Below are 15,822 nucleotides of genomic sequence, written 5' to 3' on the forward strand. Positions count from 1 at the left end.
CCCCTGACTTACCGAGGCGGGGTTCGTGGGCTTTTTCCCTTTTCCAGAAGCCTGAGCATCAGGCTACGTGTTTCCCTCTGGGTACTGCCTTAGCTGCACACCACGCATTTCCATGTGTGATCTTTGTTTCTCGTTCTCAATGTTTTCTGTTTTGTACTATGATCATTTCCTTTTGTCTGTGGATGATTTAGAAGAGTACCAGCCAGGGGTGCCTGGGGGCTCAGTCAGTTGAGCATCCAACTTTGGCTCAGGTCATGATCTCACGGTTCCTGAGTTTGAGCCCTGTGTTGGGCTCTGTGCTGACAGTTTGGAGCTGGAGCCTGCTTCGGATTCTGTGTCTCCCTCTCTCTCTGCCCCCCCCCCCAACTCTGTCTCTTTCTCTCTCTCAAAAATAAATAAATATTCAAAAAAATTAAAAAAAAAGAGTACCAGCTAACTTAGAAACAAATGGACACTTTCCAGATATGCCCTGGTTGTTAGACTCTGGGTGCCTCACACAGTGGGTGGGCATGAGCTCCGCCTGATGTCACTGGGACTCAGGCTGTTCTCGATGCTTCTTGGGCGCCAGAGGGGGTGGTGCAGACTCACTAGGGATGGCGTCCCATGCGGGACCACTGTGCCATCGTGGCACTGCTCTCCGCCCTCCGCCAGCTGCTGTCCTCTCCTACCTCTGTGACAAGAGCCTCCTTTGCGCACCCTCTGTCGTGCTCTTGCTGTGACTTTCGCTGTCACTGGGTCAGGTACTCTATACCTGCTGGTCTGTTCGGTCCCCGCGGTGGCTCACACGGCGCTCGTCCCCTGCGTCACTGCACTGGGACCTAGGCACTCGGCTTTGTGGCGGCAGAGTCGGGCGTCAGCCTCGGCCACTCCGGTTCCTCCTATCTCAGCTTCGCGGTTTGCAGACGTCCCCTGGCCCTGCGGGTCTGGCTCCCCGGGGAGTGGCGGTGGGCTGTCCTGGGCCCGGTCAGACTTCTGCCCAGCGGCTTCCGGCGGGACCACCAGAACCCGGTTCTGTGGGTCTCGCTCCTGTTCGTCCTGCCGTCTCCCTTCTTCTGTGCTGCCTGTGGACTCAGGTTGGTAAAATGACTTCTGACCTCTTGGTGGCTCACGTATCGTCCTTCCCTTTCCTCGGGCTGCAGGGGCCTCCTGTTCTGTGTCCTTTGCCGAGGGGCCTGCTGCATCTCCTGCACACTCTCCGGCCGGGGGAGAAGCTGCCGGCGGGGTTCTGATCGGGTGGGGGTGGCGTTGAGGAACAGGGTGCGGGGGCGAGCATGGTGGCACCCTTTCCTTTCTTCTCCTCACCTGGGTGTGGAGACGGGAGCGGCAGGGCACTAATGGGTTCGGGGATGGCATGCCCAGACCTGTGTGCCTGGCCCTGGAGGCTCTGTGCCGGCAGGGTGAGCGTGTGGCCCGTAATCCCAGGCTGATAGGCCATTGTCGTCAGTGCCCACTAGACCTGGTGGCAACATCACAGAACACGGGGGACCGTGTCTTAGACACACGTCCCAGCTGAGAGATGTGGAGGCTGGGCGGTGCTCACCCCCGAGGACCTTCAGCTGGGGCAGGTGGCCCCGGGGAGGTGTGTGCTCACCGGGCGGAGCCTGAAGAGTTAGGGCCCTTCCGGGTTCAGCGAGGCACCTGTCTACACTCACTGCATCTTGTGGACACCCACTCAGGGCCCGCACACTCTTCCCCTCAGACGCCAGCCGGTAGCTGTGCCCCGGAGAAGCCTGCTGTGGTCGTGCCCTTTACGTGGATATCGCTGTGCTTTTTTTTTTTTTAATTTTTATAAAATGTTTATTTTTGAGAGAAAGAGAGAGAGAGAGAGAGAGCGAGCATGAGCGGGGGAGGGGCAGAGAGAGAGGGAGACACAGAATCCGAAGCAGGCTCCAGGCTCCGAGCTGTCAGCAGAGAGCCCGATACAGGGCTTGAACTCACAGACCGTGAGATCATGACCTGAGCCAAAGTCGGACGCTCAACCGACTGAGCCGCCCAGGCGCCCCTCGGTTTGCTTTTCCAAAAGGAAATGTTGACGTTGGATATTTAGGTTCCGTCAGTATGTGAGCACGTTGAAGTCTTCTCTTTAATGACTTTCTAGTTGGCAGTGTTTTTAGGCTGAGAGGAGACAACACAGAGGTGTTTCACAGCCTCTGCCTCCAGATGTGTGGACGGTCGTAGCTTCTGAGCCTGGGCTGGAAGGGGCCGGGGAGGTCCCGGGATCCGTGCGTCGCTCGTGTCTGTACTTACGCATGTGCGTGTGCCCCCGTGTGCACGTGGCACTTTGTTGTGCAGAAGGTGTTAAGTACATGCCTTCGCGTGTGGGCTACTGCTGTTTGTGCTGGGGTGTGGCGAGCGGACCCTGGAGGGTGACGGGTGGGGTGAAGGGTGATCGGTTGTTGTGTCCGTGCTTTAAAAAGACCTTAACACCATCACAATAATTGAATCTTGTATTTAGGAAGAGGATTTTTTTTTTTTTTATTTTTTTATTTTTTTGTTTTTTTCCCACGTTTTTATTTATTTTTGGGACAGAGAGAGACAGAGCATGAACGGGGGAGGGGCAGAGAGAGAGGGAGACACAGAATCGGAAACAGGCTCCAGGCTCCGAGCCATCAGCCCAGAGCCTGACGCGGGGCTCGAACTCACGGACCGCGAGATCGTGACCTGGCTGAAGTCGGACGCTTAACCGACTGCGCCACCCAGGCGCCCCTGGGAAGAGGATTTTTAATTAACAGTGTTTATTATTAGAATTCGCTTCTGAAGTGGTGAAAAGGCTTTTAAATTAATTGGAAGTAATTGAGTCTTTCCGTGACACAGAGTGAAGTGTCTCAGGCTGGGCGTGGAGATCTGCGGCAGTGATTGGAGGAAACGCTGCGCGAGCCCCGGTCCGGGTCATCGTGTCCTGCCTGCACCGGAGGGAGCTTTGCCTCGGGGTCGAGCAAACGCAGAAACTAATCTACCAGTAAGGTAAAACCCTGCAGAAATCTGTTGCTATTTGACTGATTAAAAATGCCTTTTGCTTGATGTCAACTGATTAATTAAGCCTGTTTGCCTTTTCAAATGTGTTTTATTGAGTGTCTTCCAGCATAGATTATTTGTTACTGTTAATTCTTTCATCACCCCGCCTCGGCCTGCACAAACCTGCCCGCCCGGCTGTGGGTCCAGGTCGGCGCGCTACTGCCCTCCAGTGGCCGTGTGGCCAAGTGCGGCCTCCGGTCACCGCCGTGCGAGGCTGTGCCCCATGCCAGGCGCTGGACTAGACCCGCTGTAAAGCTTTTTACTGTAAACGGTTTCCGTCGATGGACTAAAAGAGGACTCACCTAGCACTTAATTCTTGGCGACTATTATATGACTCAGCCATCTGCTTTTGAGAGAAGTTGAGGCAAATATTAAAATCTGGGTAAATCCCGTAGCACGTAAGATTATTTTATGGCCTGCAGAGTGACTAACTCAAGAAAGTTGGGTTTTGCACACTCAAGGAGGTCTTGTCATGGGGAAGCAGTGTGAGGAGGGAGTCGGCAGAGGGCTGCTGGATGCTTACCTGGCACTGGCGGGCACCCGCGTCCATTCAGCCGTTCCGTAGATGCTGACAGTAGCCCGCCTGTCCTGGCCAATGAGGGAAGGAGTGGGCGCAGAGCCCACGGCGGGGAGAGGGGCACTTGCCGTCTCTGGGGGGCACAGGTGCACCCACGTCTGGCCACTGGGCTCTACGTGTGTGTCTCGTAAGGCCCACCGGTCCTTTCTGTGTCTGTAAATGTCAGGAATGTGAGGAAACTGGCTCCCAGGGAGACTGGTAAACAGGGTTTGCTTTGTCTGTAGCTGATGCCCCCCAGCCCTCCCCCGCTTTTCGGCACAAGAGTGGCGAGAGTATGGAAAGGGCAAAGTTAAGGTCATTTCCCTTTGCTGTGCCCGTGGGCGGGGCCTGTTTCAGCTGCGGCTCTTCTGGTAGCCAGGCGAGAGATGTGAAATCAGCAGGTCTGTGACTAGAGTTTATGGGCAGGAGCCGAGCAGCACGGAGCTGGCCGAGTCTGAAAGGACACCGTCCTTCAGTGCTGCTAAGTGTAGTGGAGTCTGTGACCTACACGTCATGCCAGGGCAGTCAGCTGCCCCCTCAGTTCTGCCATGTATGCCAAACGCAAGTTTTTTTATATAATGCAAGCGCGCGTTGGAGACGTGAATTATCTGTAATCCTTTGCACAAATAAATTGTCTTTAAAGGCATACAAAAAGTGATCAGGCCCACAGGAGAGCTCTAAAACATGTGCCGAGAAAGCGGAATTAAAGGCCCGGAAGTTGTAAAATACAGCAGCGTTGTGAACTATATCTCCTTCTTCGGGCTCTCAGTAGATGTTTTAGCTGCAGAGTAGGAATTTTGAATTTCTTTCACAAAATGAAAGCTAATCTTGGCAGCAGATAGTCTGATGTACTGTAACTTTCCTTTTTCAGAGTGGTTTGAAAAAGAAAAGTAAACACGAAGGGTTTTGGCTAAAACAAGTCTTTATTAGGGAGCACTCGTCACTGTTAGCCTCACTCTGCCACCACGTTTCCCAGAGTTCTTTCGGTTCCTGGCGGGAGCACCGCGAGCGCGGCTCTGTTTTTAGTTTCAGGCATGGTGGCTGCTCTTGCCCTCCGTGAAAAGATTGAAGCTGTTTCTTGTGTCGTAACGCGTGACGGTGTCTAGGCTGGGGTGGCTCGGGGTCACCCAGAGGAGGCCCTGCGGCCCCTCCCCAGCGGCGCGCCTTGGGAGAGGGGCTGGGGAAGCGTGGACTCCTGTTCGAACTTGGAAGTTCCCCTGTGTTTCTCATGGCCACACACACACCCCCAAAGGTTTTTTCCGTAACAAGTGTTCACGAACTCCTCCTTTTTATCCTCAGTGAAATTCACAGCAGGTACTGCTTTATATAATTATCACCGCATAATTTTAAAAAGCAGTAGAATGCCCAAATTTAGTAAAAGAGAAATTGAGAATGCATAATAAAGGCGTCTTGAGTCGAGACATACGCGGTACTCAGTACTCAGTTCTCAGGCATTGATGTTCTCGGCAGAACCACGCGGTGCGTGCCCGTACGAGCAGGTAGCCGCGAGGGCTGGCTTCCGTCAGTCTCGGAAGTGGTTACGGCCTGTGGGTTCTGAGAGAAGCTGGGCACGGCCTTCCCTGTCTTCACATGGTAGTTACGCTTCGGGACCGTTGGGCGTGTGTTAACACAGAGAAATGCTTCATGCTCACATATAAAACGAGGCGAGGCTCTGGGCTGATGGATCATGAGCAGCCTCCCCACTGTGTGTTTCTGGGACGGTCCTGGGTGTCCCACGCAGGCCCCCTGTGCACAGAGCTCCAGAAACACCCCGGCACCGCGATGAGCAGACGCCGCCCCCCGCGACACTCGGTGGGGACGGAGTTCTCTGGGGGCCTTGGCTGAGCAGAGCCAGTGGCGGTGGGAGGGAGCACGGCGTCCTGAGCGTGTGGCGCCGTGGCAGGGCTATCCTCCAGGTTGACACAGGCACTGCCCGGCTGTCGTGCGTGGCCTCTCCGGCTCACGGCAGAGGCAGCGGTGGGCTCCGGGACAGCGAGCGGCGTGAGAGTGATCCAGGCCTGCTCGTCATACTAACGCGGGCTGTCGGGTTCAAGTTGCAAGTTGCAACGGCACCGAGTTCTGAATCCCTGTATGTTGTGGCAAAAGCTTGACGGTTTTCCCCTTTAAAGCGGTTTAAGGGTTGAAGTAACCTGTTGAGCACAGATGACGCTTTCTCTTGTAGGCGTTCCCGAGAGATTCTGAAATAAAATTGGGCTGAGAATGAGAAGCGATTCGTGTGTTTTTTCTGGCATCGGTTATCGTCGCCGAGAAGGTGTCTGTGTGTCTGGCCAAGTCGCCGGCATCACTTTGCCAGGAGGTGTTAACGTGTCTGTGGCTCTGCTGTGAGGTCCCGGATCTAGGGCAGCACCCAAGTCCTCAAATGCGTCCCGCCCGGAGCTCCGTGGAAAGTGGGATGCCCTTCCGGCAGCCTCTGCCCTGCGGAGCCTGCAGCCGCTCCCCCCCCCCCCCAACCCCTCGGTTCAGGATCTCGGAAGCCGGGGGGTGGGGGTGAAGCCCTGTGTCCCGAGTGGAGGCCTTGTAGCCTTGATGGCTTATAAGGAAGGCCGCGTCCTGCCGGACCCGCTTCCCCGGGGACGTGGTGGTCCCACAGCCGGAGTGGACCCTCTGGCTTCCCGGAAGGTCTGTGGGGAGCGAGACGTGTTTCCCGAGGGGACCTCGCGGGTGTAGGGCACGGCCATCTTGGCCAGCTCCGCCAGGTGAGAGGGGGCCGGTTCTCACTGAGCCCGTGCGCCACGCTCACGGTCAGAGGGGCGAACGCGCCTCAGCGCTGGTGTCGGTTCCCGGGTGCGGAAGGCTCAGTGAGAGGACGTGCCGTCGAACACCCTTGCCTTCCAGCCTCGAAGGCAGAGTTGGCCAGATCACGGGCCGGGGGTGGAAGCGAAGGGGCTTCCGTGTGCGCCCCGAGGAAGCAGACAGTGAAGAGGCACCCGCGGCATCCCGAACCAACTGCAGCCGTGGGCGTCCTGGTCACCTCCCCGCCTCACCTGATGCCTGCCCGTGGGGCCGAGGGCCTTAGAGGCCGTGCACGTGTGACCCCCACGGCCCCGACTCACCTCCCAGGACGACTGGACAGTGTCTAGGGATGCCGCATATGCCCAGAGGTGTGGGCCCCGACTCTGCCTCGAAGGTCGAGAGCTGCGGCGCTAGGGATTAGCTTTCTGTCGCTGCACGAGGAATCACCCGATGGGTGTGTACCCCCAGGAGTGTGTACCCGACGGGGGCGTGTACCTGACAGGCGTGTGTACCACCAGGAGTGTGTGGCTGACAGAGATGTGTACCTGACGGGGGTGTGGGCCACCAGGAGTGTGGACCTGACAGGCAGGTACCGAGGCCTGGCTGAGTTTCCAGTCTACGATACGCGAAGATTCCCGCAAGTCAGGAAGGACGAGAGGGTGCGGTGGCATCAGGGACACGACACTTGCACGGCATTTTCACAAAAGACGGATCTAAGGAAATAGCTAACAGGCCCGTGAAAGGTGCTCACTCGCTCGCTCGGCGAACCCGCGGAGTCTACTAGGGGCTGGGATGGGCGCGTGAAGGTGAGGGGCACCTTGGCATCTTTGTTCTCGGGGCCCGCCTGGGTGAAGGTGACGTGCCAAAGAGCCGCGCCCCGACCTCCTGGGCGACAGCCGCGCACCCCTGAGGCCTGGCAGAGACCTCCCCGCGGGCGGCCAGGTGGGTCCTCCCTCCGGAGTCTGAAGCGAAGAACAGCTTTTGCATCTTCAAGGGATTTGGGGACAAGGGGGCAAAAGCAGAACGCGCAGCAGGGAGTGTGCGCGGCCGCAGGCCCCGCGGAACTCGCCGCCTGACCTTCGCAGAAGCGGTCGTGCACCTGCTGTGAGGGCCGAGGCTGCCGCGCGGGGTCCTGTCCGGGGCTCCTTGTCCGCGCTGCGCTTCTGCTGGCCCCGCGGGGCCTCAGGACGACCGTGCCGTGACGGGGTCTTCAGAGTGGAGCGTCCCGGCCCGACGGCGGGGACACGTGTCCTCGGTCCCTGCTCTGCCCACAGCTCCAGCTCACGTGGAGCCGTGCTGACGGCGCGCCCGGGTATGGGGACCTTAGCACCGTTAAGAGGCGGAGGAAGTGCAGGTGATCCGTGACAACTGTGACTTAAGGGCAGAAGGCCAACCGGGACCGACCGGGAAGCATGGCTGCCGAGGAGGCGGAGGACTGGGGGAGGCAGAAGCTCGCGACACCCGGCCCCCAGCGAAGCCGCGAGGCGGTGGTGGACACCAGAGGGCCTTTCTGGAGCTGAGGGACCCGCCGTCTACACTCATGTTTTGTTAGACTGGAGGAAAAACGGCACGCGGGGCGGGGCGCAAGCCTCTGGATCGGGTGAAGGCACAGGTGACGTGCAGGTGGCCGCGGGGGCGTGATCTGAGGGCCTCGGGTGACGTGCCCCCTGCGCTGCCTTCCCCTCACGCTCCTCGGGGGTCCTGGGTGATACGGGGTGAAGCGGAGCGCTCCCCTCCGAGGTGCTTGGGCTTCCGAGGCCGGCGGCCACGGGGGAGCTAGGTATGAGCAGGAGGGGCACGAGGGACCCGCGCCCGCACGCGGAGGGCCGCACGAGGCAGCCTCGCCACTCTTCCTCCCGTGGCTGCCCCGGGTGCAGCGGGTGCCGGGCAGGGGTGGTAAGACCGGCTCACCCGGCAGCAGGTTGGGGGAGTGGGAGGCGCACACACAGGCCTCTCCTCTCCCCTGTGGCGGCAGGGCCCCCGGACTCTCGGGAGCTCTCTGGCCTCCTGCTCTTGCTCCCGCATGCGAACAGGCCTCCCAGTCTCCTGCCGTTCTGCGTCACGGGGCGCCCCTCTCTTCCGCAGCCCGGGCGAGGTGCGGGACGGCCCGGTCAGAGCCACAGACGCAGCAGATTTGGGGACGGTGACGTCAAATGGTGCGAATAAGCAGCATCAGTGTTTGCACCAGGGAGTCACAGAGCTCCGGAGGTGGTTAGGCTGGGAATTCTAGTTTGGGGAGCCTGTGGCAACGTTACAGAGAGATCTGTGCTGCGTCCCGGCCGCACTCTTTCGTCGATCCAGCAAACATGCGCTGGCACCTGTGGGCGGGCTCTGGCCCGGGCCCTTGGGACAGACTCGATGGCACCTGGTGGGAGCAGAGAACGGCCCCTTTTCCGGGTGGGAGACAGCAGCAGAGGGAGGGGTGACGGCCTCTCCCAGGGGGTGGCATTTGAGCGAGGACCCAGGAGAGGTCACCACACTGCGGTGGAGCACGGCCCTCCCCTGGCTTCTCTTCTCCAGACCCCTTGGGGCAGCGGCAGGCCCGCGGGTGGCCGCGGGCCGGGGCAGCTCGTAGACGGCGCACAGCGGGGAGTAGTGATGTGGGCTTGCTTTCCATTCAAAACGTGGACAGATCTGAGTGCAACTTGGTTTAAACAGTGTCAAGTTTGAAAAATGTCTAAAAAGCGGTGGTATTCCCGGTTTTTCTGTGTTGTGGCTGTAAGTTTACAAAGGGACAAAAAAAAAAAATACCCAATTAACCGTAAAAGAATGACTTGAAAAGATCGTTCAAGTGCCTGTACGTTGTTGGATGGAGAATCATAGATCCCCGAAGTAGCTAGAGTTGGTTGGTAATTCTCTTGCTGTTTTGTGCCCGGGGCAGGGCCGACTGTGAAATTCTGGATCCCCACACTTACCTGTGACATGTGAAAGAAAGCAGCGAGGTTTTGCGTGTAGAGGCAGGGAAGTCTGGTGCTCTCCACTCGGTTCCTTCTGTTTTCCGTGAAGGCTTTCCCCAGGACAGGACCGCTAGGAACACCAGCACCCTGGGGGACAGCCGCCACCCCGTGCAGCGGGCAGCAGGGAGGGCGAGGAGATCCCGGCCGATGACGGGTTGCCCCCAGAGCGGCGTGTGCAGAAAGCCGGGGCGCCACGGCTGTCCTCCTGGTGCTGGGGCCCTGGGGCTGGAGCACACGCGTGGCCTCGGGGCACCCTCGCCTGGGAGGACAGAGGGCCTCTCCCCTTTGAGGCGCCTAGAGGGCGTCGGGGGTCTCGCACTCACTCCTGCCTAGCAGCTCCAGGAGGCCTGGGAGAGGGGCTGCCACTGGTGGGGCAGTGGTGTCCACTGACATTGTGACAGAAGTGGGGGCAGGAGGGAGGTGGCTTATTGTCCGGGCAGGGTGAGCTTGGAGGGGTGCGGTGGGACCGAGTCTTGAAAGATACGGTGGTGTCTTCCTGAGGAGGTGGGCACGGGGCAGGGGGGCTGCTGAGCAGGGGCGGGTGGGTGTGGGTGTGCCACGTCGGGGGGAGTGTGGAGGGGGCCGGGCAGGGGAGTGGAGGGCGGGAGTCTGCCCCAGTGTGGAGGGGAGGGGGCGGGGCCTGGGGGGGGTGGAGGGGTGGAGGGGAGGCCAGACCTGTGTTGTATTTCAGCTTCTCTGCAAGCGATGCTTTCACAGGCAGGTTACCCAACTTGGGTTTTTGATGAAAATGCGTCGCCCACAGGCTTCGCCTTTCTAACTGAGGTGGCGCTGGCCGTAGGTCTCTGGATTCCTGGGCCAGTCGGTGTTTGGACCAGGTGGCGAGACGCAGCACACGGGGCCATCGCTGTCCTGTGCGCCAAGGAGCATGCTAATGGCTCCTCCCTTAGTGCGCCGGACTCGTTGTGGAAGACCGGGCCATGGCAGTTTATTTCTAATCGGACCGTGCCTTTTCCGTGCAATTGTTCCTTTTCCCGCTCCTCGTGCTGTCTGGGCCGTGAGGAGAGCGTGAGGGGCGTGGCCGTCCTCATAGGAGCTCTGCGTCCTTGGGCACCTTCCTGGGCCTCCCTGCCCAGGCTCCTCCTCCGTGTGGAGGGGTGGCAGCGGTGGCCACGGGGACAAGTGGGCTTTGCCACGTTCCGACAAGCGTGTCCTTAGCCCGCCACCGCTGTCGTCAAGACGCAGAGCCTGCCTTCCTCCCGGGGCTTCCCTCCTGCCCGCTCGGACTCTTCATCCTTCATGGCCACAGAGTGACCGTGACAGGCCGCCAGGAGCGCTCGCTGGGCCTCTCGAGCGGGCCGTGTGGACAGTAGGTGGTGCTGTAGGGTCGTCCAAGACGGCGAGTAGCAGCTTCTAAAGGAAAACCCCCAGTGCGGTCTCTGCGTGTTTCCTCTGTGAGCCCAGATACCACCTTCCTTCAGGAAAGTTTCTGTTCACTGGCTTTCTTTTACCATCTTGAGGGACCCGTGAAGCAGTGCTGTGAAACACTTCTAAGTGATTTAGTTCAGGGACTGATACGATGTGCAAATTAAATTGTCTCAAATAATTTGTGCATTTAAATAATTGAGTCTATGGAGGGGGCTTAGCTGTGTTGTGGAACTGGAAGGTAAAATTTCATAATCTGTTCCAGTATTTAAAAAATTGTTACTTACGTAATTTACACGTAACATAATTTTGTGATTCTACTGTTTTATTAAGTGTTTTGAATAGGTAATAGTTAAGATAGGATACAAAAAAAGAAAAAGCCTGTACCATCAAGTTCGAATGTGTGGTGTTAAACAAAACCCAGCTGAGTGAATTTTGGAGGTCTGGTTGGCTTTCTCCAGGGATCCCGAACCAGGCAGCACGCGGTGCAGCAGACAGAAAGCTCCAGCTCGCTGCACGCACGACAGACCGTCCTGTGCAGAAGGGAGCAGGGCGAGGAGGCTGCCCCGGGCAAAACATCTTAGTTGGGCGAGGTCACTCTCCTCCAGGGGACCGTGGGGATCTGCCACCGATGACCTCGCTCGTGCTGACCGGGTGACTCCTCACGGACTCTGAGATCCCATTTCTGGGAGAGGTCAGAGCCGGAATCAGGTGAAGTCTCGGTTTGGTGACGTGGGGCTTAGCAGAAGTGACTCCATTTTGGAGACTGCTGTCTTGTTTTTTTTTTTTTTTTCAACGTTTTTTTTTTTTTTTTTTTTTTGGGACAGAGAGAGACAGAGCATGAACGGGGGAGGGGCAGAGAGAGAGGGAGACACAGAATCGGAAACAGGCTCCAGGCTCTGAGCCATCAGCCCAGAGCCTGACGCGGGGCTCGAACTCACGGACCGCGAGATCGTGACCTGGCTGAAGTCGGACGCTTAACCGACTGCACCACCCAGGCGCCCCTGCTGTCTTGTTTTTAATAGTGCTAACAAATTGCCAATTTTAATAAGATTAAGTTAGCCAAAGTGTGTGTGTGTGTGTGTGTGTGTGTGTGTGTGTGTGTATGTGTGTTCAATCTTTAGTGAAGAGTTGCCATCGTGAAGTGAAGGAGTAATATAAATATTTTCATTTTAAAATCTCCTGTGAACCCTTGTCTGGCTTCTGCGTGTCCTTTCCTGGCCGAATGGAGCCATACTCCCACTCTGGTGTCCTGCCCTTCTGTGGCTGCCTTCTCTTCTGTGGCTGAGCAGTGGTGGGGACAGGGTCCTGGGGGGCAGGCCTGGCTGGGTCACTGCTAATGTCTGTGGTGTAATCCAGGGGGCTAAAAGTCTTGGCTCACATTCTGTCTACGAGGCACAGAATTCTAGAATTTTAGACTGATGGGAGGCTTCAGTGCATAGAGTTGCCTCTGGGCACGGGGAGGGGGGGCAGGTGGTGCTGCCACAGAACCCCTCTGAGTGTTGGCTCAGGGTGGCACCCAGCTCTCCAGGCTCAGGGTGATGGGCCCCCTTCCTGCCCGCCGCAGGCCTCTGGCAGACGGGGGGCAGGAGTGAGTCCCCAGGTGCCTCGTGCACATGGCTTGTACAGACGGGACATGAGGCCTGTGGCTGCCTGCACCAGGACCCTGGATTTGGTGGTGGAGGTGCTGACGACACCTCCGGGCAAACTCCGGCCCCTGCCCCCCGACAGTTGAACAACAGCTTGGCCGAAACTCAGCTCGGAGGTCACACCGTCCCTTTCCGAGAATTTGCTGACACTCCATCGCTGTCCTCAGACGTGACTTTATCTCCTCGGGAATTGGATTATGTTGGTCTCGATTCCCTTAGAATTCTTTATTTGTGAATTTCAGTAATACTGATGAGAAATATGTGAGTTTTCTTTGTTTCTGTCGCCTTTTCTACGCACATGGGTGTCTGTCCGGTGGCTGATTCAGATCTTTATTTCTGGGATGTTTTCTTCCATCATGACGTGGAATATCTTCCTGGTTTATATGTTCTGGTTTTTGGATCCACACAGTGTGTGCCTTTGGCTCTCCACTCTGTGAGTCCGGGCTGTCATGTTTCTAATCCCTTTTCCACTGTTTTCTTCTCCACTTAGTCTTGTTTGAGTTTTCAATCAGATCAGAAATTTTTGTCTATATTGTACGTTCCTTGTACATACCTATGTTTATGTGGCTTCCTTCCTTTATACACATCCAGCTGGAAAAAGCCCTGAATCATTTATAAATAGATGAAGTTAGCCAGAGGTTTCTATTCTAGATTGAGCAAAATCACTTTGTCTTCTTTGAAAGACCAACCAGTTCTACTTTATATTTCAAAAGTTTTGTGTTTTATTTGGTTTTTTAATAATCAGTAATAATATGCATTGTTTTTAAAGAATGCTTCCAAACCTCATCTTTAAAGAAATCCCTGCTTAAACCACGACTGTCAAATATATACCCCAGTTTCGTTTCAAATTTATGTTCGCACTTGATCACCATATTTCTTCCAAACCTTTCTTCGGTGTGTAGCAAGAAGTTAGAGCTCTCCCCGGTAGCCCCAGGCCTACTGGCTTTGAGTTGTCCCCTATTGCCAGCACTCATTCATGGGCTCACCTGGGCCATCTGCGGGCCCTCTCGGCCATCTGCAGACGACCTGGGCCACTATCTGCGGGCCATCTGGGCCATCTACAGATCACCTGAGCCATCTCTGGGCCCCCCTTGGCCATGTGCAGATCACCTGAGCCATCTGTGGGCCACCTGGGACGTCTCCAGGGCCCCTCGGCCATCTGCAGACCACCTGGGCCACCATCCGTGGGCCACCTGAGCCATCTTTAGGCTACTATCCTTAGCTTTAGGTTCCTTTCGGCTTTTGGAGCTAATTATAGGGCCTTCAATTCAAGTGCCTTTTTTTCCTTATTATTTTTTTCCTGTCAAATCTGATACCTGCTATACTTATTTGAGAAATGTAGGTTTTGATTTTAATGTAAAATTCCTTGGTAGAGTTACCTTAAAAGAAAATGGCAAAAGCTTAATTGAATTTATGATTTTAATTGAGTGGGGGAATTTTGCAAATAGACTGAAACTATACTTATCTCTGTCTGTTTAAACCCATTGTAATTTAGGAAGTGGAGCCGTTCATTTAAAGAAATGTGTATGTATTATTTTGACCTAAAACCATAAGGAATTATAACATATAAAAAAAGAAATTTGAGCGATCTTGTTTTTGCTTTAACTGGGCAACTCTGTAAACGAGCCAAGAGCGTGGGTCCCAAGGTCGAAGTGTCCTGGATTCTGAACAACATTCTGCCGCTCACTCAGCTTGTGACCTTGGATGCGCTACTCGAGCCCCTGTAGCTGGCGGGCTCCTCTTCATAACGTGGTGACGCCCGTGATGTGACAGCGGCCAGAGCCCAGCTGGGCACCATGCCCTGCATGCACCCTGCCTTCCCTTGGCCCCCCCGGTGAGCGCGAGACTGCGCATGGGCCATCCCGCCTCCTGGGGTGTACGCGAGGAATCTGAGGAGCCACGACGGTGAGAACTTGCCCAAGGTTCTCTGGCTAGCCGGAGGTCAGGTGGGCCTTCAACCAGAGAAGGCTTGGGCTCCGTGCTGGTTACCGTGGTGCTATAATCGTGGCCACGCTGTACAGCTGTGTGGGTTGTACACTGCACAGCTCTGCTCACAAAGACTTGAGTGACATCTCTGATGGTTGTAAGACAAAGGGTGGCCGTGTCCAGCTGCCCTTGTGCAGTCATTTCAGTCTCCTTTACTGAGATTTGGTGAAGTGTGAGCACGCTGGCACACGTGTGGTGACTGTCAGCTGACATTCTCTTGGTGAACATAGTCCACACTCTGCCGTAGGGGCTGCTCCCTTGCAAGCTCCCTGCCCATCCTTCCCGTCCCATGACCTGCCAGCAGCGGTGCCCTTCCTGGCTCAGTCCCGGTCTATGCTGGGCTCTGTCCGTTCTCGTGACTTGGGGTCCCACCCCCTCGCACCTCTGTCAGCCTCGGATCCTGGGGATCTGCAGACGTCTCTGACCACAGACAGCAGACCGGACCCCTGGTTCCTGACCCCACCCACAGTCTGCCCATCTCTCCAGGCTCTCGGGCCACAAGCCATGGCCGTCCCCTCATTTCTGCTCTGCCTCTAAGCCACCGGGAGAGCCCGTCTGCCGTTCCTTAGCACGTGTCCATGTTGGTTATTTCTCCTCTCTACCGTTACGTGCTCTGAGCCATTGGGTCTGTCTGTACCAGTCTCCTGACTGGTCTCCCTGCATCAACCCTCACCCCATACCTGTTCTTCACCAGAGGCCAGAGGCCAGGACTAGGGTAATCCTGGGCAGAGGGACTGCCAGGTCCGTGCACTGGCCCAGAGGCCCCTCGAGCTGCCCTCTTGGCCTCCCGGCCTCCACCTCTGCCGGTCCGGCCTCCTGGCTGTTCCCGGGCCACACCAGGTGCTGCCGCAGAGTCTTGTCCCTCATTCTCAGAACACTCTTCCCCGGCGCCGCCTGCCCGTTCCTCGTGTTTGCTGCCCTGCAGCCTCCCTCAGGCCTGGGGAGCACGGCCGCCGCCCTCCTGCCCCTGTCCCCTTCTGGGCCGATGGCCGCCTCCTCCAACGTACAAGGCCGTTCCATTGTTTATGGTGCTCCCCGTCAGTGGTCTTCCCTGCCCTTGGCGGAACAGAGGCTCCGGGGGGCAGCTGCTGCGGTCCGTTTGTCCTCTGACCGTGTCCGGCTCCGGGCCCTTCCCCAGTAGGTGCTCACCATTAGTTCAGTGAGTGAATGCATGCGTATTTGCTGTTTTTCTTATTAACACATAGTTTTGAGGCACTGTCCTGATAAGTCGTGCTTCAGTTTCTCACGTATTGATTCTGCGTAATAACTGACTCGTTGTACAGAGTTTAGAATTCTAATGGAATAAACTCCTTTTTTCCTTCTTAAAAGAGGAAATAATTTTTAAGAGTCTTTTCATAAATTAATATTCTAAGAACATTAAGTTTTGGAGTCTTTCCTCTGAGGACGCAGATAAAAGTGAAATTAATGGGGCACCAGGAACGTCAGGTGCTAAATGGCGCACGGCTGTTTATGACACTGTCCTGGAATTCCAGTAGGCTATTAACTTGCAAAGATGTGGCAG

General features: G+C 56.5%; 1 protein-coding gene across 7 annotated transcripts in view; it reads left to right on the forward strand.

The window, feature by feature from the left end:
* The first annotated feature begins 2,880 nt into the window (after positions 1 to 2,880).
* The window catches only part of ADARB1 (adenosine deaminase RNA specific B1), an 87,768-nt gene continuing 74,826 nt past the window's right edge, over positions 2,881 to 15,822 (forward strand). For all 7 annotated transcript variants that reach the window (XM_030329496.1, XM_030329499.1, XM_032594794.1 and 4 more), the window contains exon 1: positions 2,881 to 2,964. The gene's annotated coding sequence lies outside the window, so the exon portion shown is untranslated. The remainder of the gene's footprint in view (positions 2,965 to 15,822) is intronic.

This window comes from Lynx canadensis, chromosome C2 (genome assembly GCF_007474595.2).
Source record: "Lynx canadensis isolate LIC74 chromosome C2, mLynCan4.pri.v2, whole genome shotgun sequence".
Lineage (NCBI taxonomy): Eukaryota > Metazoa > Chordata > Mammalia > Carnivora > Felidae > Lynx > Lynx canadensis.